Source organism: Alexandromys fortis, unplaced genomic scaffold, assembly GCF_014885135.2.
Source record: "Alexandromys fortis isolate MF-2015 unplaced genomic scaffold, M_Fortis_MF-2015_v1.1 scaffold_2_1_26212458, whole genome shotgun sequence".
Classification (NCBI taxonomy): Eukaryota; Metazoa; Chordata; class Mammalia; order Rodentia; family Cricetidae; genus Alexandromys; species Alexandromys fortis.
Window position 1 is genome coordinate 25,606,085 of NW_026067930.1, and position 26,761 is coordinate 25,632,845.

Consider the following 26,761-nt stretch of genomic DNA (forward strand, 5'->3'; position numbering starts at 1 on the left):
AAAATTGATACGTATTACATAATGCAAATAATAGAGAATTATGTTCATCGGGAATTCTTCTGTATAGAGAATTGTGCACCTGCACAGCCCTGTGCAGTTTCTGAGACAGAATCAGATGAGGGCATTTTACCTCTATCAACATACATCATCCCTTTGTGCCTCTGTACTGCATCCTTAACTTCCAGCCTGTTCTGGTGAACAGCTTGCTCTATTGTTGTTCTTGATACTACACTTAATCCTCTTTTCCTTTCCAACTATTAAAAACACTAATCTCTCTGTTATTTCAGCCAAATCATTCCCATTGACAAACATTATTTTTATTAGCAAAAAAATAAACCAAAGACCTCTCAACCATGACCTTCAATCAAGTTTCTGTGCTATTTATATTATTCTGAAGCTCCGTGAGGAAATATTTTGCTATTGGTGGGTCTATATCTTTCTTTCTTTGAATTTCCTCATTTACTCCTTACTCTCCTTGCTACCTATAAGTCACTCTGTGAGCCACACAGACATTGTTTGGCTAACCTAAGAGGTCAGTTTAAGGTTAAATCCTTCCTCAATCTTATTGTACTTATCACAGACGTTGGGATTAATGACCTTTCCTTCATATATTTTTCAGTCCTTATTCAGTTTAGGTATGATTAATTTTAGGCGTTGCCTTAGCTAGACAACAATATGGAGATATTTTTCAGTCTTATGCCTGTAACTTATGAGGACATTGGCCTGTTTAAAAATATGAATATTTAAATCAGTAGAGCAAATGAATGCAAGATGACTCAGTAGGTAAAGGCTCTTGTCACCAAAACTGGCAAAATGGTTCCAATCCCTGGGCCAAGTATAGTGGAAAGAGAGAACAGACTCCTACAAGTTGTCTTCTGATCTTCGGTTATATGTGCACTCAAGCACACACACAAACCCACACAGGAATACATGCACACATACATGCGTACACAAGAAAAAATAAATTTAAAGTTAGTAAACTGAGTTCAGCAAACCATCAAATAGAATAGTCTCATTCAATCAATCTAGGCTTTAAGAAAAGCCCTAAGATCACCTAAAGAAGAGAAATCCTGCCTCCGGACTACACTTATACTGAGACCTTTCACCCCCTCTCCTTTAGGTCTAGCATCCCTGTTAGGTTTCCAATTTTCCAACTTCTATAAATTATAAGGCAACTTCTTAACCTACCTCTGCTCCCATTCTCTCCCTTCCCCTTTCTCCATCCTCATCTTGCTTCTGCTTTTGTAACACTCCCAGACCCATATGGATTCCAAAAGAACAAAGCCAGGCACCCGGGTTTATTCTTGGCTCTCACACTACTCTAGCTGAGTCTTTCCTGTTATTTATTCTCCATTTTCCCGGTTTCTAAACTCTGAGTTACTGCTGACTTTAAGCTTGGCATTCATCTTAGTGCTATTGTTAGTCATTTGCTGGTGATGTCATCTCACTATGTTCCTAAGTTTCATCTAAATGTTGGCAAGTCTGAGTTTTTATTTCTATAGCAGAAGTCTCTTTTTTTTACATTTCAGATTCAGGTAGCTGGCAACTTGTTTTGCAACTCCTACCTAGATTTAAAGGGAGTGTAGTACATTCTGGAATATATTTTTACTGACCAGCGACTGCTTACCTAAAATGTACAAGGTCCTGGGTTTGAGCCACACTACCACTGTCGCGTGCTTCAGAATGAGCTCCTGACTCATAACCTCCCTTTAAAGAGAATTGAATTTTTTTTTGACATTTCTAATTCTATAGAATGAGACTTCTATGTTCAGAGTGATCTGGACTCCTCTCAGTCTATAAGATAAAGATCAACAATTTTCCTACTTTTACTCTCAAACGTCAGCCTGATTCACACAATTTTATAAACATAACCTTGCTACACATAATCACTTTTTCAATCCTGGGCAACGATAAACATTGCCTTTTGGGCTTTGTGGCATTCATATTAACAAATCTATTGTTGCTTCCTTTCTCAGTTTTATGTGTAGGCAGTCATGCAGTGAGATTTTATGGGTATAGCTAAAGTCAATTAATGCATAAAGAGGCCATGAATTTAAAAAGGATCAAAGAGTTGTGTGTGGGTCTAGAGAAAGGAAAATGAAGGAGGAAATGATATAATTATATTATCAACTAGGAATAAATTAAGGAAACAATATAAAACAGAATGTGTTAACTGGTGTTTGTTGTCCTGCCAGTGGTTTAACACCACATCTGTCCTGGGTTCCCTCTTACCTAATTAAAATGCAGTACCCAACCTGTTGGCGTGGATTCAGAACACCATTTTCTGCTCTAAACCTTTTTCCTTGGCCCATTGGAAACACTGTAGTTCATATAAGACCCACTGTGATGTCTAAAATCGTCTAGGATTTTCCATTTTCTTATTCTAGAGGTCTGCTCTTCTTCATACATATTAATCAAACTATGCATTTATGGTCTTTGCATTTTCTAGTCTTTCAAACAGGAATGACATGTGTCTGGTTTGCTCACCCCTGCCATGCTAATATTAAACACTAAGTCTTGGAAATCCCTTGGGGGGTGGAGATTTCTGTGTGAGAGATAAATAGACAGTTAGATATAATTAGATGAGTAAAAGGATGGAAAGTTGATAAATTCTACTTTCTAGTCCCAGGTTCAACCACACATGGGTCATGGCAGTCACACTAAATCTTTCAATGCACAGACCCATCTAATCTCTCACAAAACCCATGCTCCCAAATAAGACATGGATAAAAATTCAGACTCCAACAATGCTAGGAGTAACCACTCATTTTCATGCTTATCTACTGTCCGTATCCCCAGAGTGACCCTCTGCCTTTTTTAGCTTACTTTGGTCTAGGGTCCATGTTAATCACAGAGAACATTCAATAGCTTAGTAAATAGCATAAATGTGTTTATATATATATTTTGAAGATTATCATTAGACTAGATTAATTACACAATAAATTTGAGACATATAGAGATTTTCTACAAAACTTTACTTCACATGACTAGTTTCTTTTTTATGAAAATGTTCTATACAAAGGTATATTCATTTCTCACAATTGATGAATTTACATTGACACATACTAACAAAGCATTCATAATTTACACTTTGGGTCACATTTCATATTATATATTCTATAACTTTAGTTTGAACAAAAATGTATTATCTTGTATTCATTATTCTTCTGTGTCTTCTCAGGCATATTTCCTTTTATTTTTTTCTCAAATCCTTAATTTTCTTTACATTTTCTTTATATATCTTTATATTTTTATCTGAACACCATACATATATTTGTGCTGAATATATCCCATTGGCAACATTTCTTTCATTTGGGAGTTCTCATATAAATTATCTTGTCACAGCCAGTCAGATCATTTCCTTTTGGCAGTAAATCCGCTCCCATTTCTGGGAATTCTAGTCTATCATTTGCCTCCCATGGTCTTTGTCTCGGTCCATTTATTCTACCATGAAAAAATACCCTAAACTTGGTGACATTTGGTTTGGTGACATTGAAAAGCAGATAAATTTCTCACAATTTTGCCAGACAAGTCTGTGGTCAAGTTATTGGGTAGCTTTGCATCTGGTTTCCTTCTCAAAATGTGGTACTTTCTTGAGTCTTTGCATGTGCTGACAACATCCTATTAGCTCTTTGGTGCCCCCTTAAAAAGATCACAGATAATTCTGTGGAGACTGTGAGACAGGGTCTTTGTACATAGTGCTTGCTATCTTTAAACTCATTATGTGGAGCAGTTAGGCTTGGATTCACAGAAATCCACCTGTTTCTGTCTCCCAAAGGCTGAGGAGAAAGGCATCTATCCCTAGCAAGATCACTAATCTTATTTGTGAGGACTTAGCCATAATGACATAATACTTATTTGCAATTACATTTTAATATAAATCTGGTGGAGAGCATATGGATCCAGGCCATAGTGTACATCTTGGCTGCTTTCAAGATTGAGCAATTTAGAAACAAATCAACAACAAAACAAAACCCTGTTGCAACATCTTATGTTCACACATTTGTGTAGATGAACATTTTTAGCTCATTTGGATAAATTCCCAGAAGCATGATTAGTGGATTGTATTGTCAAACTATGGTGGTTTCTGCAAGTAACTGTCATATTGTCTGACAAAACATCTGTACCAAGAGCAATGTGTAGAATTCTTGCTCTATGTTCTTACCAGAATTTACTGCTGATCTTGTTTGGCACATTCACCACCCTAAGACGTGTCAAGTACTATTTCACTTTAAAAAAAATTTGTTTTCTTAATTAAATACAACAGACATCATTTCCTATGATTATTTCCCACCATATATTTTTTTGTTAAAAGGTGTCTTTCGAGACTTTGAAACTTTTATTTTTAGAATAGTGTTTTGTTGTTTTAACTTGGACACAGCAGCTGCTCCTCAACCCACTGCTATTTCACCCAGCAGTTGCAATTCTGCAGTTAGCAGCCACTCCTCTGGCAGCAGCCCCTGTGACTGGCCTTCAGCCTGTTGGGAATTCTGTTCCCATAGTCACTGGCTCTGCCACTGCTACTAAAGGTAACTTTAACCGAATCTTTATCATGCTCTTTGTAAATAAAACTTGAGGGTCAAAGACTGAGGTAAAATTTTGTTAGCTCAGAGAAGTTGAAAGGCACAGAGTATCCAGCTGCTCATCCAAACAGCTACAGACACACCACTCCAAATCCCTCCCTACGACTTCTGTGAATTCCTCTATCTCTTCCAGATTGCCCTGATGTCCTAGGATTACTTTCTGTCCACTAGTTGCTAATTTAGCCTTCTGACCCAAGGCTAATTATATTTATTTAACACAGAAGCAGACTCAGGGTTCACAATATAATAGAATATACCCCAACATTTCCCCTTAGTTGTCCAAATATAAAGGAAAGGTTTTTTTTTTAACTCTAAAACAGTTCAACTACATACAATAAAACCAATTATCAAGGAAAGATTCCATTCACAATGTCCAGTTCTTTTGTATTTGACAAATTCAGAGAAACTACTCTATTATCTATCCTGCTTATTGAACAAATTCAGAGAAACTACTCTATTATCTATCCTGCTTATTGAATACAAAATTTGGTACCTAATTTAGTTTCTATTATAACTTGTATTGCCAACACCAAAATATCTTTTTAGACCTCCAAAACATTCTTTTAGATAAACAGTTTAAGGTTTTATGTCTCTCAAACTTATACACTTTACTGTAGCATGGAGAGGCTGCTTGTTCATCCCAGCCGCCCGACTATCTTAGCCCAGAATTAACCACACAGAAATTGATTAATTAAATCACTGCTTGGCCCATTATCTTTTTACTCTTATTGGCTAACTCTTACATTTTGATTTAGCCCATTTCTATTAAACTATGCATCGCCATGTGGCAATGCTTACCAGAAAAGATTCAGCATGTTTGATTCTGGCGTCTTCATGGTGTCTCTCTCCCACTCTGTCTTTCTTCCTCCCAGCATTCAGTTCTGTCTTCCCCGCCTACCCTATCAACTAGGCCAAGACAGTTTCTTTATTCATTAACGAATGAAAGCAACACATAAACAGAAGAAACTCTTACACCACTTTATGCCTCTTTTGTGAATTTCTTTTCTTAATTTGATAACAAGGAAAACTATAACTATAAATATCCCATTTTTTACCCCATCAAAGACCTGACAAGAATAAAATATTACTGGGTGAAAGAGGAAGTACAGAGCAAACAACTTACAAACTACAGAAATGAAAGAATAACCCAAGATTTTTTTGCAATGTTGGGGCATCCATCTTTGGTCTACAGGCTTAGAATATCTGACAGATTTTTGTGTAAAGCAAAAATTTTGAAGGGCTGTCCTACCTTGTCTTAGCAAAACTTGACAGTCACCTTATTTTGTGTCCTACTCAACTAATTTGTACACCATACTGTCATCAGTCAAGGCAAGGGCAGCTTCTTGCCCAGGGAGTAATTTTGCCACAAGAAAAGGAAACTCCATATGGTGATTCCTTGATATCAGTCATCTGTTTTTGAATTTAAATTAGTGATGCCAGGAAGAAATGAATCTAACTATCATGAAAAGCCTCAAGTTATTAAAACACCTTAAATGTCACATCTGTATGTCTCTGAACTTTCTGAAGGACACCTATTTATCTCATGTATATCTTTGTCTAACCTTAAAAACATACCTACCATAACTATGTTATTCTAGATATCTAATTACCAACCCGTATTTCTTAATTGTAAGTTACATTTTTAAATGAGTTGAATAGGTGAAATACATTATACAAGAGTAGAAACATAGAAACAAAATAACAAAAATAACCTTAAATTTGTATCAACATCCAAAACTCAATATGAAGGTAAAATATTTTTTAATTAATTAATTAATTTATTTATTACTTAAACATTTCTGTCTCTTCCCCACCGCCGCCTCCCCTTTCCCTCCCCCGAAGGTAAAATATTTGATATTGATAATTGCTTTTTAGTTTAAAGCAGATTCAATACTCTACCCTTTATCCTTTCCATTCCATATCCCAAAATAGATCCTTAAATCCAACTTCCCTTATTTAGTTTCCTCCCTCTTCCCAGCCAGCCATAATTTGCAACCAATCCCACTACTATGAGAAATATTCATAACCCACAGAATGATCAAAAACTACCTACCCCACCTCTTATGAATTTGGGTATTGTATTCTGACAATTACTTCCTGTTGTCTAGGTATAACAGATTCTTTAGGGGATCCTGATAAAATTGAGAGAATGGTCAAGTACTGGGAAAACTAGTTGTAACATTTGGTGTCCAGTCTGTGTGTAATCAGAAAGTGCAGGGCTTGTCTGATATCTTGGACAGAGTAGGCTGTGGGACTGGACCCTCTTATCTAGAAGCTTTGAAGTTGTCCTGAAAAGCTTGTAGTTTAAAACTTATCTTTGTTTGTCAGATTAATGTCATTATCACAGTCCAGGTGGAACCATTGCTGTGGGGCCACATCTTCCTTTTAGAAACTTCAAAAGTTGCTGTTAGGAATAGTTACAGTTCACTGCAGCAAACTTACATTTTAAATGTCATATGCAGCAGATCTCAGAGAGGTTAAAGGACCACAATCTACTTAGTATATCTAGGGCACATAAATTTAGTTTCTAGTTAATTGTTTCAGAATCAAGTCTAAAATCACATACAGAAAGCTAGATGAAGCCTATTTCTATAATTAGTTAGTACTCTATATGACCATTAGTATCACAACAGAAAGTTTATATATATTCATACACATGTATTAATCTTATAAATTTTGAGATAATACTTATCCCTTAAGAAAAGGTGTAGAAAATCAAAACAAAACCAAGGGATTATGAGATTCTGTCCCAGACTAAGTGGCTCTTCTGATATGAGACAAACATTTTGGATTTTCCTTTACAAAGCATGATTGGGCTTAGAGAAGGAGAGAGCCATGCTCCAATTTCCAAGCCAGCTTTGATTTTTAATTGAATTTTGACCACAAAAAGACCAATTGCCTTTTATGTTTGTAGAGAGCAGCAGAAATAAGTATTTGGGAAGATTTATAAAAATTTTCTTCTGTTGAAAATGTGCTACACTGTTAGGCAAATTTTAATTTTTTTCATGAGTCATTTTTTCTACGGATGATTTGTACTTCTTCAGAATACTCATTTGTCCAGTGAATGTTTTTTCATATCTGTACTATTGCTGCAGAACATTAAAATAGTAATAGAATCTTAACATTAACAAAATGATATCAATTACATGAGCTTTTAGTGGATTTTATAAAGCAGACACTACAACCACCAGCTATTTTCACAGTATCAAAGTAAACTAACTTAAGCTGTCTCTGTCTGCCTGTTTCTTTCTCTCAGTCTCTTTCTCGCTTTCTCTCTTCTGACATGAGACAGACATTTTGGATTTTCCTCTACAAAGCATCCTTAGGTTTAGAGAAGGAGAGAGAAAAAGGGAGAGCAGCTGTAATCACCAAGGGCACCATCTAAGCATATTCAACAGAACAATTCTGTAATTTGGTTTAAAATATTTTTACATGTATTTAATTTATACACTATGCTATTTTGATATAATAGCCATGATATACAATCCCCTACTGGTAACTCACTCAAGGGGTATCTCACTTAAAAGACATGTTTAATTAACAGAAAGGGCTATTAAAGACCCCAGAGATATATTACGCAGCACTTTGTTGACTTATAAATGTCAATGAAAAGAAGCAATGGCTGTGGAGAGATACTGGATAATAGAAAAAAACTACTGAATTAAAACTGCTGAAAAAAATTAAACATGTGTGACTTTACGATGGAAGTCGGGACCTGTGCTATGTTGGGGGTAAGGTTTTACTTTATTCCATAATACATATTACAATATATATTACAATCTCATATATTATACAATATATTAATATAATTAATGTTATAAATTTTGAGATAATACTTATACCTTAAGAAAAGCTCTAAAAAGTCAAAAGTTAGGGTTGGGGAAGGGTTTTGTTCAAGTACTCAAATAATTTTCTTTCTCACAATTGTTTTGTTTGTTTTAGATAGTTTGAAATTCCATACACATTTTAAAATCATTGGACTCTCCCCTTTGGCCTGCTTTATTACAGAACCCCAGGACCATTAGTCCAGGGATGGAACCACCCACAGTGGGCTCTACCCTCTTTCCCCATAGCTGATTAAAACAGTGTCCCACAAGCTTGCCTACAGGCAAATCTTATGAAGCATTTTCTTAATTGATATTCCCTCCTCTGAGATGACTTTTGTCTGGTTTTCATTAGCTATTCAGCACAATATGGAAGAAAACTCTGATCATTATATAACTCTTAAATTGACCATAGATCTCGACTTATAGACAGAAGCTGTGAAATTTGTACATGGACAAAGAAAAATATTTTTTAATTTATTTATTTCTTTATTAATTAATTAAAGATTTCTGTCTCTTCCCCACCGCCGCCTCCCCTTTCCCTCCTCCTCCTCCAATCAAGTCCCCCTCCCTCGTCAGCCCAAAGAGCAATCAGGGTTCCCTGCCCTGTGGGAAGTCCAAAGACCACCCACCTCCATCCAGGTCTAGTAAGGTGAGCATCCAAACTGCTTAGGCTTCCACAAAACCAATAGGTACAGTAGGATCAAAAACCCATTGCCATTGTTCTTGGGGTCTCAGTAGTCCTCATTGTCCGCTATGTTCAGCGAGACCGGTTTTAATCATTTTTTTTTCCTAAACTTGAACTAAAATTTTGTTGTACATTACATAAATGAGTGCTCATCATAGAAGAAAATTTAAATTATTTTAATATTTAATATTTAATATTATTATTTTAATATTTAAGAACAGATTCAACTCTTCCAGGGGACTTTGATTTGCTTCATAGCACTCGAATTACATAGTTCCCAATTACATGTAATTCCAGCTTGAGGTGATCAGATCCCCTTACCTGACCTCCAAAAACACCTGCAATCATGTCCTATACTCACATAGACACATACACAAAATTAAAAAAGAAAATGAAAAGTTAATCCATACTGGAAAATTATTCATATTTTATGTTCTATCTATATGCATTCATATCACACACAAAGACAGGTGTACAAACACACACTAGTGTATACACAGCTAACACGTGCATATGTTTAAAGGAACTTTATCACAGATGCATAAATAACCTCTACAGTTCAAAACTGAAGCAACATAATTTAAAGTAGGAAAATAATGTAGCACGTATCAAGGAAGTGCAAATTATGGCATTGGACTTTCACTACTTTCTCATTTGAATTTCTAAAATTAAAGTCTGGAAGTAGAGAACACCTCCTACAGAGATTTGGAAAAGCCGATGTGGCGACAGTATCACAGGAAAAAGGAGGAGCATATGTTCTCTATACCACCTGATAAGACTTGAATGCCAATTGCTCAAAATTAGTCCAGGTTTTAAAACATAGCTCGAATATGTTCTAATTTGTATGTAAAGCTTAGCAGATGTAACTAATTATGTGAGAAAAAATTCATGTGAGACTAATATGGTCTTGTATATTCGTATAACTGATATCTGTGTAAGATAGACACCAATTCACCAGTATAATGCTTGCCTCGATGCTTATAATTGTTGATGGTGACAGGTTGCTTTTTCTCTTAGAATTTCTTGGCAATACTTTGAGACACACATGTACATAAATACAATTTTTCTGTATACATATATGTTTGAAATGGCAAATTTAGTATTGGTTTGCCACAGTTTCACAGTTTAAACATTTAGTTTATCTTTAGGAATGGTGGTTGAGGTAAGCTAACATGAATTATGTTTCTGAGGAAGAGAAGCAAATAGGATTACAATTCTCAAAGGTTAATTGAGTACACTCTGAATTATACTTAAGTAGTATTTCTCAAATTTGAATGCATATGCAATTACTTCAAGACATACTTGCATATAAATTCCACATTGTTTTAATTATTTTTAATTGTGCATGAAATGTAAGGTTAAAATATAGTCCCTGGTCATTAATGTTAGCCAATGTTGATAAATGAGTCTAGGAGTTCAGCATTACGGAGTGACACCTCAGCTGCAGTCAGAGAACAGTAGCCTTAGGATTCATGACTGTGGATGTCATGGACAAGACAGTCACTCTATGCATAGAAAACATCTTTGTGAGACCAGCTATCCAGGTCACCACTGTCTTTATTGTTGCATTTGAGACAGAGAAGAATTATTCTAAGTGCAAAACATTTATAAAGGTATTCTTGGGTAGCATAAATGTCTACACCACCTGTTTACTCAGTACCAATTCTTCTGCTTCAACTTCTCAGAGCAGATTTACAAACATGGTGAATCTGTGGTTATTCATAGTGAATTCATAGCTACATGCTAATTATAAATTACTGATTGCTCTATACTGAATTCTATCCTTCTTTAAAGTAATATGTTAGCTTCTACCACCAAAACTTCAGAATGTGAGTGTACATAAAAGTCACAGCTTTAATGAGATTAACGTGATGGTTAAGGTGGACTATGGTCCTCTATAACCAGTCCACTGATGAGAAGGATTAGGAAGCAGACTTATGCAAAAGACCACGTGATGTCCCAGGGAGGAGTTGACTATGTGTAACAAAAAGAGGTTCAGAAGAACCCCACATTAGTTGACTTATTATGATAATAAATTTTGACAGACTTACATTGATTTTATTGCTCTCACTAATACCTTATTGCAATAGTTCCCAAAGAAAATAATCTGAAAGACATGTCAGAAGTTCTTTAAAATCTATTCATCTATTCAGCTTCCATTTCTTATTTTGGCAAGTTTGTTCCTTAAATTAATTAGTATCTATTTTTTATGAAAGAAAGCAAAAATGAGTTGATTTGAACCTTTGTTATTCTCTATCAAAAAATTCTTCTTGTGTGGTTTACACAGGAGAGGTAGCATTTAATCTATCAAAATATCTTCCCTGGGATCCAGATGTTGATAGATTCCTGTTTTTCTAATGTGATAATGCTGCCTTGGAGGAAAGATAAGTGCCAAAATTTTAAGCATTTTAAAGACATTTTACGAATCAATGCCAATTTTAAATCTAACATTTCTAAAACTCATTTATATGATTTCATTAGAAAAATGCTGCATGAAATGTAAAGAAATATAAAAAACAAATAAAATTCATCTGCACAAACAGAATCAGGGAGCTGCCATGGAGCAGTAACTGCAGAAGGAGCTCACAGCCTGCCATTATTTCCTCTTTCCAGACGGTTGTTTCCAAAAGAGCTCCATGCTGTCATACTAAATATAGATAGATGTGTGTCTAGTATGGACGATTGTATTCATGGTAGGGAGTTGCAATAAACTGATCAAATTTCTTAACAAATTTCTTGAAAATTTCTTGAAATCTACCTAGAGATTTCTGGTCGTTCTTTCAAATCTATTCATTGAGAGGAGAGGGCTCAGAGGTTAAAACCAGAAAATTGGTACTAGTATAGATTATCTCAACTCAAATAGTATTTTTTTAGGCTTGATGATGATAGAAAAATAGTAATTATTAATGATTTCTTATTATGGAACATTTATCTCAAAGCTTTATTACAACATTTAGTTTTTAGACAATGTTACTTGTTCATAGTCAATTTGTTTTGTATTTGATTTGACTATGCTGACTTGCAGGCTATCTTCATTCAAGTGTATGATATACATTGACCATACACCACATATCCCCTTCCCCAATATTCCAGACCCATTCCTGCTAGACAGTTGCAATTCCACTTTCATGTCACTTATTCAGGCATTATTTATATGTCTACATAAAATCTAGGAGCCACGGATGAGGGAAAACATCTAATATTTGTCTTTGGTACATTCAGTTTGTTAATATGATTTTCTCTGGTTGCATCCATTTTCATGTAAAAGACACAGACTCCATTTTCACTTTATATGAAAAATTATCTATCATCTATCTATCTATCTATCTATCTATCTATCTATCTATCATCTATCTTACTTTCTATCTATCCATCTATCTCTCTGCATATCTATCTCTCTACCTGTGTGTGTGCGCGCGTACATATGTGTGTCAAATTTTCTTTGACCATTCCTTTATTGAAGAGCTGCAATATATTACCACCCTGTACTATCACAGGGGCAGATTCATAGCTTCAATGAGCCCCCTCAACTAAAAAAAAAACTTAGTAGCCTTCCTATACACAAAGGATAAAGAAGCTAAGAGGGAAATCAGAGGAACATCACCTTTCACAATAGTCACAAATCACATAAAATCTCTGGGGGTAACACCAACAAAGGATTTGAAAGACCTTTTAGACAAGAACTTTAAGTCTTTGAAGAAATAAATTGAAGAAGATACCAGAAGATGGAAAGATCTCCCATGCTCTTGGATAGCAAGGATCAACAAAGTAAAAATGGCAGTTTTACTGAAGGCAATCTATAGATTGCAATCTCCATCAAAATCCCAACAAAATTCTTCATAGACCTTGAAAGAACAATACTCAATTTCATATAGAAAAACAAAAAATCCAGGATAGTCAAAACAATCCTGTACAATAAAGGAACTGCCAGAGGCATTACCATCCCTGACATCAAGCTCTATTACAAGGCTACAGCAATGAAAACAGCTTAGTATTGGCATAAAAACCAAGATATTGACCAATGGAATTTAATGGAAGACCCAGATATTAATCCGCACACGTATGAGCACCTGATTTTTGACAAAGAAGCAAAAATTATACAATAGAAAAAAGAAAGCATCTTCAACAAATGGTGCTGGCATAACTGGATGTCATCCTGTAGAAGAATGAAAATAGATCCATATCTGTTGCCATGTACAAAACTCAAGTCCAAATGGATTGAAGATCTTACTATAAATCTGACCACACTGACCTAATAGAGCAGAAAGTGGGAAGCAACCTTCAATGCCAGGGCACTGGAGACCACTTCCTAAATATAACCCCAGTAGCACAGACAATAAGAGCAACAATAAAATAATGGGACCTCCTGAAATTGAGAAGCTTTCTATTTTCTGTAATCTTTCTCAGTTTCTTTCTTTAGAGACTTAAAGTTCTTGTCATAAAGGTCTGTCACTTGTTTGGCTAAAGTTTCCCCAAGACATTTTATGTTATTCGTGGCCATTGCAAAAGGAAATGTTTCTCTTATTTCTTGTCCCATTTTTCATTTGTATATAGGGAGATTACTGATTTTTTTAATTAATCTTACATCCCTAACACATTGCTGGTGGTGTTTATCAGCTATAGGAGTTCCCTGGAATAATTTTTGGCGCCATGTATGTATACTATCATATCATCTGCAATTATTGAAATTTTGACTCCTTCCTTTCCAGTTTGTATCACCTTAATTTCCTTTTGTTGTTTTAGTACTCTAACTAGAACTTTAAGTACGATATTTACTAGATACGAGGAGAGTGGACAGCTTTGTTCCTTATTTTAGTGGAATTGCTTTGAGTCTCTCTCCATTTAATCTGACATTGACTGTTATCTGGCTGAAAATTGCCTTTATTGTGCTTAGGTATGTTTCTTGTATCCCTTATATCTCCATGACTTTTATTAAGAAAGGGTGTTAAATTTTGTCGAAAACTTTTTCAGCATTCCATGAAATGTTCGTGTGTTTTTTTTCTATCAATTTGTTAATATGGCAGATTTCATTGACACATTTTTTCCTATGTTGAACCATCCCTGCAACTCTGTAATGAAGCCTACTTGATCATGGTAGATGATTTTTTATGTGTTCCTGGATTTAATTTGTCAGCATTTTGTTGAGTATTTTTGCATCAATGTTAATGAAGGAGATTGGTCTTTAGTTCTATTTTCTTGTTGCATCTATGTATGGTTTTGGTATCAGGGTAACTGTAGCCTTGTAAAAAAGAGTTCGTCAATGTTCCTTCTGTTTCTATTATGTGGAACAACTTTAGGTGTATTGTTATTGACTTTTCCTTGAAATTCTGGGAGAATTCTGCGCTGAAGCCATCTGGCCCTAAGCTTTTTTTTTTTTTTTTTTTTTTTTTTGGTTTGGAAACATTTAATGACTTCTATTTTCTCAGGGATTAAAGTTCTATGTAAACTCTTTCTGATCTTGATTTAATTTAGGTATGTGGTAACTTTCCAGAAAATTGTCCATTTCTTTTAAATTTTCCAATTTTGTGGAGTTCAGGTTTTTGATATATGACCTGATGAAATCTAGATTTCCACCATGTCTGTTATGTCCCACTTTTTGTTTCTTATGCTGTTAATTTGGATATGCTTTTGTTTAGTTTGGATAAGGGTTTGCATATCTAGCTGATTTTTTCAAAGGATCAACACTTTCATTGATTTTTGGCTTGGTCTCTTTGTTTTATTGATTTCAGCCTTTAATTTGATTATCTCCTGGCATTTACTCCTTTTCCCTTAGTACTGCTTTCATATTGTCACATAAGTTTGATTATGTTGTGCATTCATTTTCATTGATTTCTCCAAAGTCTTTAATTTCTTTATTTCTTCCTTGACTCCGTAATAATTCAGTTGACTATTATTCAGTTTCCATATGTTTGTACGCTTTCTGTAATTTGTGTTATTGTTGAATTCTAACTTTAAGCCATGCTGATCTAATAAAATACACGGTTGTATTCCATTTTTTGATTCTGTTGAGATTTGCTTTGTGACTAAGTATGTAGTATATTTTAGAGAAGGTTCCATAACAGACTGAAAATAAGGTATATTCTTCTGTGCTTGTGTGAAATGTTCTATAGATATCTGTTAAGCCCATTTGAGTCATAACATCTGTTAGCTCCCTTTTTGATCTGTGAATCTGTCTGGTGGACCCTTTCATTGGTGAGAATGGGGTGTTGAAGTTTCCCACTACTAGTGTGTGGAGCTTGATGTGCGATTTAAGTTTCAGCAATGTTTCTTTTACATATGTGGGTGTCCTTGTATTTGGAGCATAGATGTTCAAAATTGAGAGCTTATCTTGATAGATTTTTCCTGTGATGAATATGAAATTTCCTTCTTCATCTCTTTTTATTACTTTCAGTTTGAAGTCTATTTTGTTAGATATTAAAATAGCTACACCAGTTTGATTTTTAGGTCCATTTAATTGAAAAGTCCTTTTCCAAACTTTTACTCTGAAATAACTGGTGTCTTTGAAGTTGAGGTCTGTTTCTTGTATGCAGCAGAAGGATGGATGCTGTTTTCATATCTCTTGTTTTAGCTTGTGTCTTTTTATAGGTGAATTTGAGTCCATTGTTATTAAGGGTTATTAATGACCAGGGATTGTTAATTTATGTTCTTTTTTGGTTGTTGTTGTTGTGTGTGTATGTGTGTGTTTGTGTTTGTTTCATATCTTTAGGATTTGCTGGTGTGGGATTATTTGTTGCCTATGTTTGCACGAGAGCCTATAGCTTCCTTGGGTTAGAGTTTTTCTTCTAGTTCTTTCTGTAGTGCTGGACTTGTGAAAAGGTATTGATTAAATCGAGTTTTTCTTGGAATATCTTTCTTCCCCTGCCTATGGTGATTGAAATTTTTTCTAGGTATAGTAGTCTGGGCTGGCATCCATGGTTTCTTTCTGTCTTCATAAAATCAAAGACCTTCTTGTTTTCACAGTCTCCTTTGAGAAGTCAGAGATAATTTTTAAGGGTCTGCCTTTATATGTTACTTGATGTTTTTCCATTGTGACTCTTGGTATTCTTTCTTTTTCTGTATTTTAGTATTTTGAATATTATGTGGGAAGGGGACTTTTTTTCGAGTCCAGTCTATTTAGTATACTGCAATCTTCTTGTATCTTTATAGGTATTTCCTTCTTAGAGTTGGGAAAGTTTTCTTTTATGATTTTGTTGAATATATTTCTTTTTTTTTTGTTGTTGTTTTTTTTGTTTTGTTTTTCGGTCCTAAATTGTTTATTGGGGTATGAATTGTACAAACATTACGTATATTAGTGGTAACGGTGGAGCTGCAGAGTGTTGCGCCTTCTCCAGGCTGCACGGCGAGAGCCACCAATAGTGTGGTGGAACTTGTGGCCCTTTCCAAGGCCTCGGCTCTTGCGGCCTGCAGACGTCAGCCCACGCATCTCTCTGTGCTTGTGGACCGGTTTGGTGATCCATTGGGTGTCAGGGTTTCTTCTGATAGCTTTATGGAATGGATCAATGAGGATAACCTCAAAAAATTTGTATGTGGAATCTTCGCCAACCCAGTAAGAATTCAGGACTCTCAGAGCCCCACAGTGGCGTCCAGCTCTCTCCTAAAACAGGGAAAAGCCCAGTCAGTCTTCTGTACTGCCCACGGCAACAACTCAGACAAAAATCCTTCCTCCCAACTCTGCATCACCAGAGACCAAAGCAGGCCAGGTCCCCACACACTAAAGCCCAGTGAAAACGACAGGTATGCAGACAGAAACATCATCCTTCTTATTCTCCCGCCCAACAAAACCATACAAACACCGGGCATGGAGTGAGTTCTGTCACAGTCCCCTCCAGCAACAGGGGTTAGGGCCATGGCCTTATACAAGAGTCAATGAATAAAAAGATTCCAGCTTTTGGAAAGGGGTCCCTGACCATAGAACACAGCTTAGCAGTCCAGAATAAAAACATTATATTAGCAGCATAACTAAATGTAATATGAGAACAGCTCAAAAATTTACCATCTTCAAAAGCTTAGGGTTCTGCCAGGACCTAGCTCACTAAAACAAACGAAAATCTTCTTAGTATAAACCTAAGCAGCAAGCAGTAGTAAGAGTTTTGATAATAGCTGCTCTTTGCCAAGGTTAAGTACAAAACACCTCCAAGCCCACCTTGCGCCCAGTCAAACTCCACCGTGGTCCCCATTTCTTCCAGCCCACAACCCCTAACGGGTTGCCAGGACAACCAGTACCCCGATCCGTTTACCTCAGCAACAGACTGAAGGCTTCGGGCAAACTTTAGCTGGTTCACACCATGATGGACAGGCTTGCCGTAGGTCGCACCCTTGGGCACCGGGCGTTTGCGGCCACCACGGCGGACGCGAATCCTGTATATGATGTAACCTTGCTTGGCCTTGTAGCCCAGCCTCCGCGCTTTGTCGGGCCGGGTGGGGCGTGGAGCCCGGTGCAGCGGCGGACAGCTGGCGGTACTGCCAGCAGCGGACCCTCAGCAGAAAGCGCATCACGTCCGACTGCTTCTTCTGCCACAGCTCCTGGATGTACTTGTATGCGCCCATCTTGGCTCACCTGATGGCCGCCGTCAGAGGAAAGGAACTGAATATATTTCTTGTGCCTTTGAGCTGGTATTCTTCTATCCCTATTATTATTAGTTTGTTTTTTTTTTTTTTTGTGTGTGTGTGTGTGTGTGTCAATGATTGCTTGGGCATTTTGAGTTATGGCTTTGTTGTCTCTAATGTTTTCTTTTACCAATGAATCTATTTCTTCTAACATAACTTCTATGCCTGAGAGTCTCTCATCGATCTCTTGTATTCTCTTGGTTATGTTTGTATCTGTAGTTCCTGTTCATTTACCCCAATTTTCCAATTCCAGAATTCCCTTGCTTTCTGTTTTCTTTATTGTTTCTACTTCAAATTTCAAGTCTTGAACTGTTTCTTTAACCTGTTTAATCTTTTTTCTTGTTTTTTTCATATTTCTTTTAGACATTTATTAGTTTTTCTTACTTTTTGTTTGTCTTCTCGTTGATTTATTTAAGAGAATTTTTCATTACCTTTTTAAGGGCCTTTATCATCTTATAAAGTTATTTTTAAGCTCAATTTCGTCTGCTTCTTCTGTGTTGGGGTGTTCATGTCTGGCTGTTGTAGAACCATTAGGTTCTGGTGGTGCCATATTGCTCTTTATCTTGTTGAATGTATTCTTGCAGTGGTGTCTACTCATCTCTTACTCCAATCAGTGAAGGCATACCTGTGCCTCCAAGGGCCACTGATGATGTGGTGAGTGGTTTGGTTTGGGGGACAGAGTGGGCCATGTAGATGATAGAGTCTGATAATGGATGGTCTTAGAGTGGCCAGCCCACAGAATCATGCCTTCTGTGAGATAGTGTGGCTATAATAGGTGGGGAGGGGCATAGGGTGTGCCTTGGAACCTAGGTTCTAGAGCCAAGAGATTGTGCTGGGAAGCCAGTCATTCACCTCTTGGTTCAACTGCTTCAGGCAGTGTCTTTCTAAATTTATAAAATCTGTTGTCATTTCATAGTAACGGTAACAAAATGTGATAATACACATAGATTTTTATTATTAGAAATATAAATTAATATTAAATAAGCACTTTCATAATTATTGTTTTGTCCATTTTATATTAACTGTCAATTTGTAGTCATAAATAAATGAAGGTAGAGAAATTAGTGTATTATAAAGTAATCCCTCTCAAAAATTAGGTCAATGAGTTACTAGAAAGATGGAACATTGCTTACAAATGAATTCAAATGTTAAAGCTACTGGTATAGTTTACTTATATAAGCAATAGTTTCTGAAGCAATGTTGGAGCATACATACTGGACCATAAAAATGAAATCATCATTTATTTCAGCAGAAACTTTACAAACATGTTGACCATGAAATGTTTTTTTGAAGGTTAACTGCTATCTCTCTTGACAACAAGGACTGTTGACTGGGACGAAAAAAAAAATTTTGACCCTAGGTTTCTCTATGTAGCTTTGGAACATGTCCTAGAACTCAGTCTGGAGAGTAGACTGGCCTTAGTCTCACAGAATTATGCCTCCTTCTGCCTCCCTACAATTGAGATTAAAGGCATGTACCACCACTGCCCAGAAAAACTGAAAGTTTTTAGAGGATTTTTAATTTTTTATAATTTCTTTTCTTGTAGCATTAGAATAATAAAAACATGTAGATCTATAGTATGAAGCTCCTAATGTAAAAGAATTACAATTATTCACAAAGATTACAAACAGAATAATAATGAAAAATGAAATTCACATATAAGTAACCACAAATATGCAAGACCGATGTAGTAGTTATTAATGTTAACACAACAGAAGAACTTTAGTAAGGGTCACAAGGAAAGGAAAATGGTGTCCTCGGAAACAAGAGAGGTAGAATAGAGATAATGTCCACTGAAGCTTGACCACAGGGGGAAAAAAAAACTTGATGAGATGGAATCAGGGAAACAATCTGAGATGTGGTTCACTGAGTATCTAAGAACTAGTAATAAAGGGCCTTGTCAATTGCTTGCCATGAATGATAGCAAAGGTAGATATTTAAGTACCTGGAATGAAAATAAGGCACTGAGAATATTCGTGATTAAGGTAGGCAATAAAAATATCTAGGAAGGTAATGCCAGCAAAGTTAAAAGTATCAGAGGCAAAATTATTTATTTATTAAAGACAATGTGCTACTAAAATGGGAAAAAATAATTTCTCTTCAGATAGCAACCTGTTCATATATTCATCTTCACTTCAGCCTATCAATAATTTGTGGGAAAGTTCAATACACATGAATGTGAATGAAAGAAAAAAACTAAACACTTATATGAAGTTGCAAGAAGAAAGAAATAAGGAAAGTTCTTGAATATCGAATAAAGAACTCTACTGTAAAGCCTTTACTAAAAGATATGAAGTAGACGAAAATTACAATGCAATGATCTTATAATATGTTACAGATACTAGAAATTCAAACTCTCAGAATAAAAATGTCCAAATACCAGGCAGATGTGAAGCAGAATTTCAAGTCAGTAAAGAAAGTACAAGTTGCAATTTTCTCAGAGAAAACTAAATTACAGTATACACAAGGGAGCACAGCAAGGCCAAGACTACAATAGAATCACAGAAGAGAAGGAAAAGAACCAAGGGAATTCAACTTAAATGGAAAACATATACAGTAGAGGGGAAATGGGTATGGAAAAAAAATGGTAACAGAATGGCTAACTCAAAAATTGTCTACAAGTCTGATCAGATTTTCACAAAAATAGTTTAAAAATGCTCTCAGTATCTAAACAAAAATGTGTTAATTATTTACAGAGGAAAGAAAGTAATTGGGGGGGGGAGGGCTGGTGTCACAGCTTCATTGATAAACTCCTTGCCTATAACAGGCTCTGATTGCGATTTCTAACATTCCAAGACCTGAGAATGAGTCTGTGATCCCAGAGACGCAGGATGACTCAGATTTTAAGTTCATCCTCTGTCGCACAGAGTCTGAGACCAGCCTGTGCAACATGAGATCCTGTTACAAATAAAAAATAAAATAATGGGGGCTGGAGAGATGGCTCAGTGGTTAAGAGCACTGACTGCTCTTCCAGAGGTCCTGAGTTCAATTCCCAGCAATCACATGGTGGCTCACAGTCATCTATAATGAGAACTGGCGCCCCCTTTTGTACACATGGAAGGAATGCTGTACACCTAATAAATATATTAAAAAATAAAAAAATAAATAAAATAATGAAAAGAATGTCATTTTAAATTTAATTTGACAAAAAATATTCACTAAAAGCACAGGAATAATAAAACTAATTTAATAAGAAGTGACAATGCCATTCTTCAAATTTAAATGTTATAATAAATTTAGAAAGTGAAATTGCACTTAAGAATTTAGAAAGTTGACTAATGGCAGCAGAAGGTATTTCAGATTTGCAGTGAAGACAGCCATGAAGGGAGGTCTTAAACATTATATGCAAATGTGTGCTTCTATAAATCTAAAAACCAAATAAAACAAAAACTGCCAGAGAAACAGAGTGGCACGCTTAATGTCATATGAGTGGGTATCAAACAAAAAATCCCAACATTGGCAAACTAAATATCAAAGACTAAACTAAACAGATGCTTAAATATTAATGCATGATTGCTGTGGGATAAACTTTATGTACACTGTGACGCTGTTTCTTTACCAAGGCACCTTCTGATTGGTTTAATAACGAGCTGATTGGTCAATAGCTAGGCAGGAGAGGAGAGGTTGGGTTTGTGGGGAGAGAGAGGAAGAGGAGAAGGAATCTAGGTGCCTTACCAGCAAGGCCCTAAGCAACTCAGATATAAGTACAGAGGAGAGGGACAAGGAACATGGCAAAATGTAGATTCATAAAAGCAGGTTAATTAAGTTATAAATGTGAGTTGGGAACAAGCCTAAGCTAAAGACCAAGCTTTTGTAATGCATAATGTCTCCATGTCATTACTCGGGAGTTGCCGATCCCACAAAGGAAAATCTGACTACATTTGAGAATATTTGCTAAACATGACAATACTATACAAGGAAAAAAAAAAAACCGCCTCACCAACTAAAAAGGTTATTTTATGTTTATTGGTATAGTGAAAATAAGACACCCAGAGGAGCACGTTAGCAAGTAGGACAGACAATCATGTGACAACCCTGAAATCTCTCACTCTATTATACTGGAAATTCAAATGTCAACTAACATTTTAGCATGGTTATTTATTTCCTATCATGTACCTGCGACTTATTTCAATGTCACTACGCAGTTCAGGCTCTTCTTGAAGATGGAATTCTTCTGTCTTTGCACCTAGGGTTCTGGGTTATAGCCTCTGTTGACACCAGGCTTTCATCTTGCCGTCATAAAAGAAAATACTTTTAACCAATACAGAAGATGAAATTCTACATGTGACATACAAAATGATACCCTGACAAGGAAATGGTTCATAACAGCTCAAAATGCAGTATGGAGTAGATTAAAATTCAAGTTGGTGGTTAGATGCCTTTGGCTAGTCTGGCAGAATTCTGAACAAAAAGATGGGGAAAAAAAGGAGCTAGTGCTTGGTAATCCTTAAAAACGAGCACAAATGGCAATGAGGTAGCACAGCTGGGAATGCAGATACAGTAAACAGTTAGTGGGAACTTATTCGAAAAGAACTTGAGCTCCTATTTCTGTAGACCAGTAATCCTGTGTCTCTTCTGCTCTCTTCGAGCACATGAGAACTGGACTAGACCTTAACAGCACAGATTTTGTTTAATAATGTTGATTATCAATGATAAAAATGTGAAATATAAGGCAGACAGTAATTACAAGCAACTGTAATGCTCTGTTTTGTCCAAAACATTTCATATGAACACAAAGCTGAATTATAACATAAAAGAATATTTTAGATGCTCCCATAAAAGAACTTGCAGTTGTGTGAAATGCTAACAAAAAATAATAAAATGCAATCAAACAGTTATAACATTCATTTCAAAGAATAATTTTCAAAAGTTTATAATAATCAATACTTGAGACTAATGAAAAAAATTAGTTAAATTTATTGTCATCTCATAAATGTCATGATATACTCTAAGATTTAATAGACTGTGATTTATTCTATAATATCTTGGAATTTATATTTAGACAAAATTCAGTCTTTAATATTGATGTAAATAAAAATAAAATATGAAACTGAAATAAACATAAGCTGTAAAAAGATTTATCTTAGAAGGTAAAAGATTTTTTCCAATGAATACTTGAAGCATTGAAGAGAGAAACACATACGTTAAAGACATTCCAGGTACACAAACAACATTAAGGTTGCTAAAGTGCACCCATTCCATGGCTCTATCTGCAGTTTTATAAAAATGCCATGATATTCTTCAAAGAAATAGAAAAAAAATCCTAATAGAAAGTGTAGAAGGCCTCTGAGTGACAAGGTAATGTTCAGGAAAGAGAATAAGGCTGGAGGACTGCCATGACCTGCTTTCAAACACAGACCTGTGACTGTCGCATTCTGGTGCCTAATAAAACTAGACAGACACTGGGCTACTAAAACATCAAAATGCAGCAGCATGGTGCTAAAGAAAAATCAGAAACACAGAGAAGTAGTACATTATGACAGTCTGAAAATATCCCTATTTATTTACGTCCAGTTATTGATAATACACACACAAGAGGAGAGAGAAGTGGCGATAGATGGATAAAGGAAAGGAGAGAATACTGTCATCAGTAAACATTCCTGGGAAAATTGTATATCTAAATCCAGACAGTGACTAGATCCTTTCCTCTCACAAGTTATATTATGAAGTTAAACTGCAATAAAGACTTAATGTAAGGTTTGAAAATAATAGAAAATATATAATAAAAATGGCATAGAATATTAGTTTAGGCAAAGAATTCTTGGATCTAGCCCAAAGGCACTAACAATAAAATTAAAAATGAGCAAATGCGATTATATCTAGCTAGACTTCTTTTCACCATAGAGTGAACTATAAATACAGTGAACCAAAATATACAGAATGGGAAAAATGATTAAAAAGTTATATATTGCACAGTCATGCACACATACACGTATCTGAGAAGATGAGAAGGGTTTAAGGTTTAGCATTTAGGGAACTCAAGAAACTCGGTAGCAAAACAACCAAACAAGAAATGTATAGGTATTCCTTATTTATTATTTCTTTAAAAAGAAACACAACAGTAAATAAAATAAAAAATAAAATAAATAAAAAAGAAACACAACTTGTGTGTATGTACATGTGTGTGTGTGTGTGTGTGTGTGTGTGTGTGTGTGAGAGAGAGAGAGAGAGAGAGAGAGAGAGAGAGAGAGAGAGAGAGAGACTAAACATCTCTACTGTTCAGGGAAATATGAGTAAGCTTGTTTTAACAACACTAAGACTAAAGGAAAAAAGTATTGGCTAGGAAGGGACTTGCTTGCACATGTTGGTGTGAATATAAATTAGAAGAGCCATTATGAAAAACAATATGTTTTTTAAAGTGTAGCTACCATGTGACTAAGGGATCCTAGATACATAAATATGTAAAGAAAATGAAATTTTTATGTAAACATCTTTCTTAACTCACACAGACATTGAAGCATTTTTATAACCAAGATACAGAAACAGCCAAAGTAAATTTCGGCCAACTGAGGAAAGGATAATGAAAATGTATGTATACAGAATAGAATAGTATTGAGAGATCATATATTTGAAATCCTGTCATTCACCACAACGTAATGGAACTAGTCCTGAGTGGAATAAACCAGGTCCACATAAATAAGTGAACCCTGATTTCAGACATATGTAGAATATAAAATAATGCTTTCATAAGAACTGAAACTTAATTGTTGATAGTTTGTGAAAGATACTAGGGTAATATAGGTCAAGGAGTACTGGGGCATAGTAAGAAAAAAGAAGCTCTAGTATATTATGATGCAATGAGATGATTATAGACATTGTTATCATTTCAGAATATCAGGGAAAGGAATTGAAAGCTTTTTATCATATAGAAAGGATACATGTTTGAAAAGTAAGATATGCTATGTAGTATGTAAACACTATACATGTTAGCTACATGTTAGCTCAGTGATAGGTCCAAGTCTTGGGAAGTTACAAATAAATATAAATTTACTTTCTAAGGGAAAGCAATGGGTTGTCTCCTTGGTTTTCAAGGAAAACTTCTATTTGTCTTTTTGAAGAAAGAAAGCTCCCCCTTAGAGAACATCAGCTAATAAATGACAGGAGAATTAGAAATAAAGTCACTATTTAAGAACCATTAGTGAGCATGATAGTCACCATTGCAAAACATAGAAAAAAAAATGCATGTATCTTCATAATAATTTGGAAAAAATAAGCTTATACTTACTTTAAATAGTTTTAGAGTTTCTACCTTATGCAATCAAAGTAAACACGAATGATTATGGGCCAAATCAGGTTGTGGAGTATGACATTTTATAAAATACAAGTGATAATATAAATTGTAAAGTATGACTTAGAGAGATTACATATTTACAGAAAATATATGAACTAGAAAAACTCAAATAATGGCATGGTATAGAACAAAAATGTGGTACTTCAACTAAAATAGACTTGATCTCATAAAATCTTCAATACTGTGGATTTAAAGATAAAACTGTAGGTTATGCACCAACTAATTGGTTTTTGTGTCTATACTCCCAGAGTCTGAAGGTAAAGAAACGATAAGGCCAGCACATTGAGGAAAAAAGAGGGATCTTGGGCTACACAGCAAAGCCCTAATTCAAAGCAAAAGCCAAAGCAAAAGAAAACAAAAGTGAGTCATATAGTTTGTCTTACTTTCTCTTTTGAAAGGTAATGGGAAATCACTGAATGTAGTCCAGAGAATTTGAATACAACCCGGACACAAGGAGCTTTTATGTGATAATTAGTGTCGTTCATCAATTGGCACCAATAGGGAGTCATTTGGCAAGGGGGTCCCTCAATTGAGAAAACCTCTCTTTTTAACTGCCCCATTAGCAAGTTTTTGAGGTATTTTCTTGATTGATAGTTGACACGGCAGAGAATTGTCCATGATGAGTAATGCTGCTCCCTGAGCAGGTGGTTCTGGCTGGTTAAGAAAGCAGGCTGATCAAACTCTGGCAAGAAAGGCAGTTGGCAGCGGCTTTTTTTTTTTTTTTTTTAATCACCTCTGCTTCAATTCTTGCCTCCAGGTCCCTGGCCAGCCTTCTCTTCACTATGGTCTAGAAGCTATAACCTGTAGCATTCCCTTTCCTCCCGCATTGTTTTTGCGCATGTTGTTTTACCACAGAAATTGAAAGCAAAATGGAGAAAGTAATACTAAGATTTTTGTCAATTTTACTAGAAATGTCAGTGCATTATCATCATAAGGCTTCACTGTTTATTTCATAGTGACTCAGGAAATACGTAAGTTTATTTGTGTTAATATGTATGCAGAAAAGAAAGTTTACTTGAAAAATATTAGTAATTATTTGTATTTATTTGTGAACATATCTCACTTTCTTATTTTTTATCTTTTTTATAATTTTTTTATTAAAGTATTAGGGAAATCTCTAATTTTTGGAAGGTACAAATAAAGTCCTAAAAAGAGTACAACTTTTAAAAATACCTCTAAGAGGACCCACTACGTTATGGAAGATTAAAACATGAATGAGACTAGGGAATCTGGTTGAATTTTAAATTGTCTTTCTTTTTTTTTTTAGCATAGCATTGATTGTTATCATATTATATTTAAGTCACATGAACTGGGAGCCTTAAACAGAGAGATTCTGTGATGAAACATCAATGTCATTATGACAGTGGAGGATTTGTAAGTCTTCAAATACCGTTGAAATACACGTCAGTCTGTCCCTAACATTCATAAGACAGATAAAGAAATCAATAAAAAGCCTAATTGACTGAAAAAAAAAAAACATGAATGAGACAGATTTACAGATTCAAAGTTGGGTATATATTAAACACTAATCAGCATACTATTACATTTCAGAGGTAAGTATGATTCATAACATGAAGAAGTAAAAGGGTACATGTATAAAATATTTTAATGGTTATTTTAACTAGCTTACATAGTAGTATGTTTCATAATGTCATATTTATAAATTATATGTATGTATACACACTTATGTATATATTTAAATACATATACATACACACACATACATACATACACACTTATACATCCTCTTCTCTCTTTCTCCTCTCTG

General features: G+C 35.2%; 1 long non-coding RNA gene and 1 pseudogene across 2 annotated transcripts in view; one reads left to right on the forward strand and one right to left on the reverse strand.

Annotated features, from left to right (window-relative positions):
- The window catches only part of LOC126503354 (uncharacterized), a 781,756-nt gene that overhangs the window by 397,458 nt on the left and 357,537 nt on the right, over nt 1-26,761 (forward strand). The gene's annotated exons all lie outside the window — the stretch shown is intronic.
- On the reverse strand, nt 16,364-17,679 carry LOC126503350 (60S ribosomal protein L15-like; annotated as a pseudogene).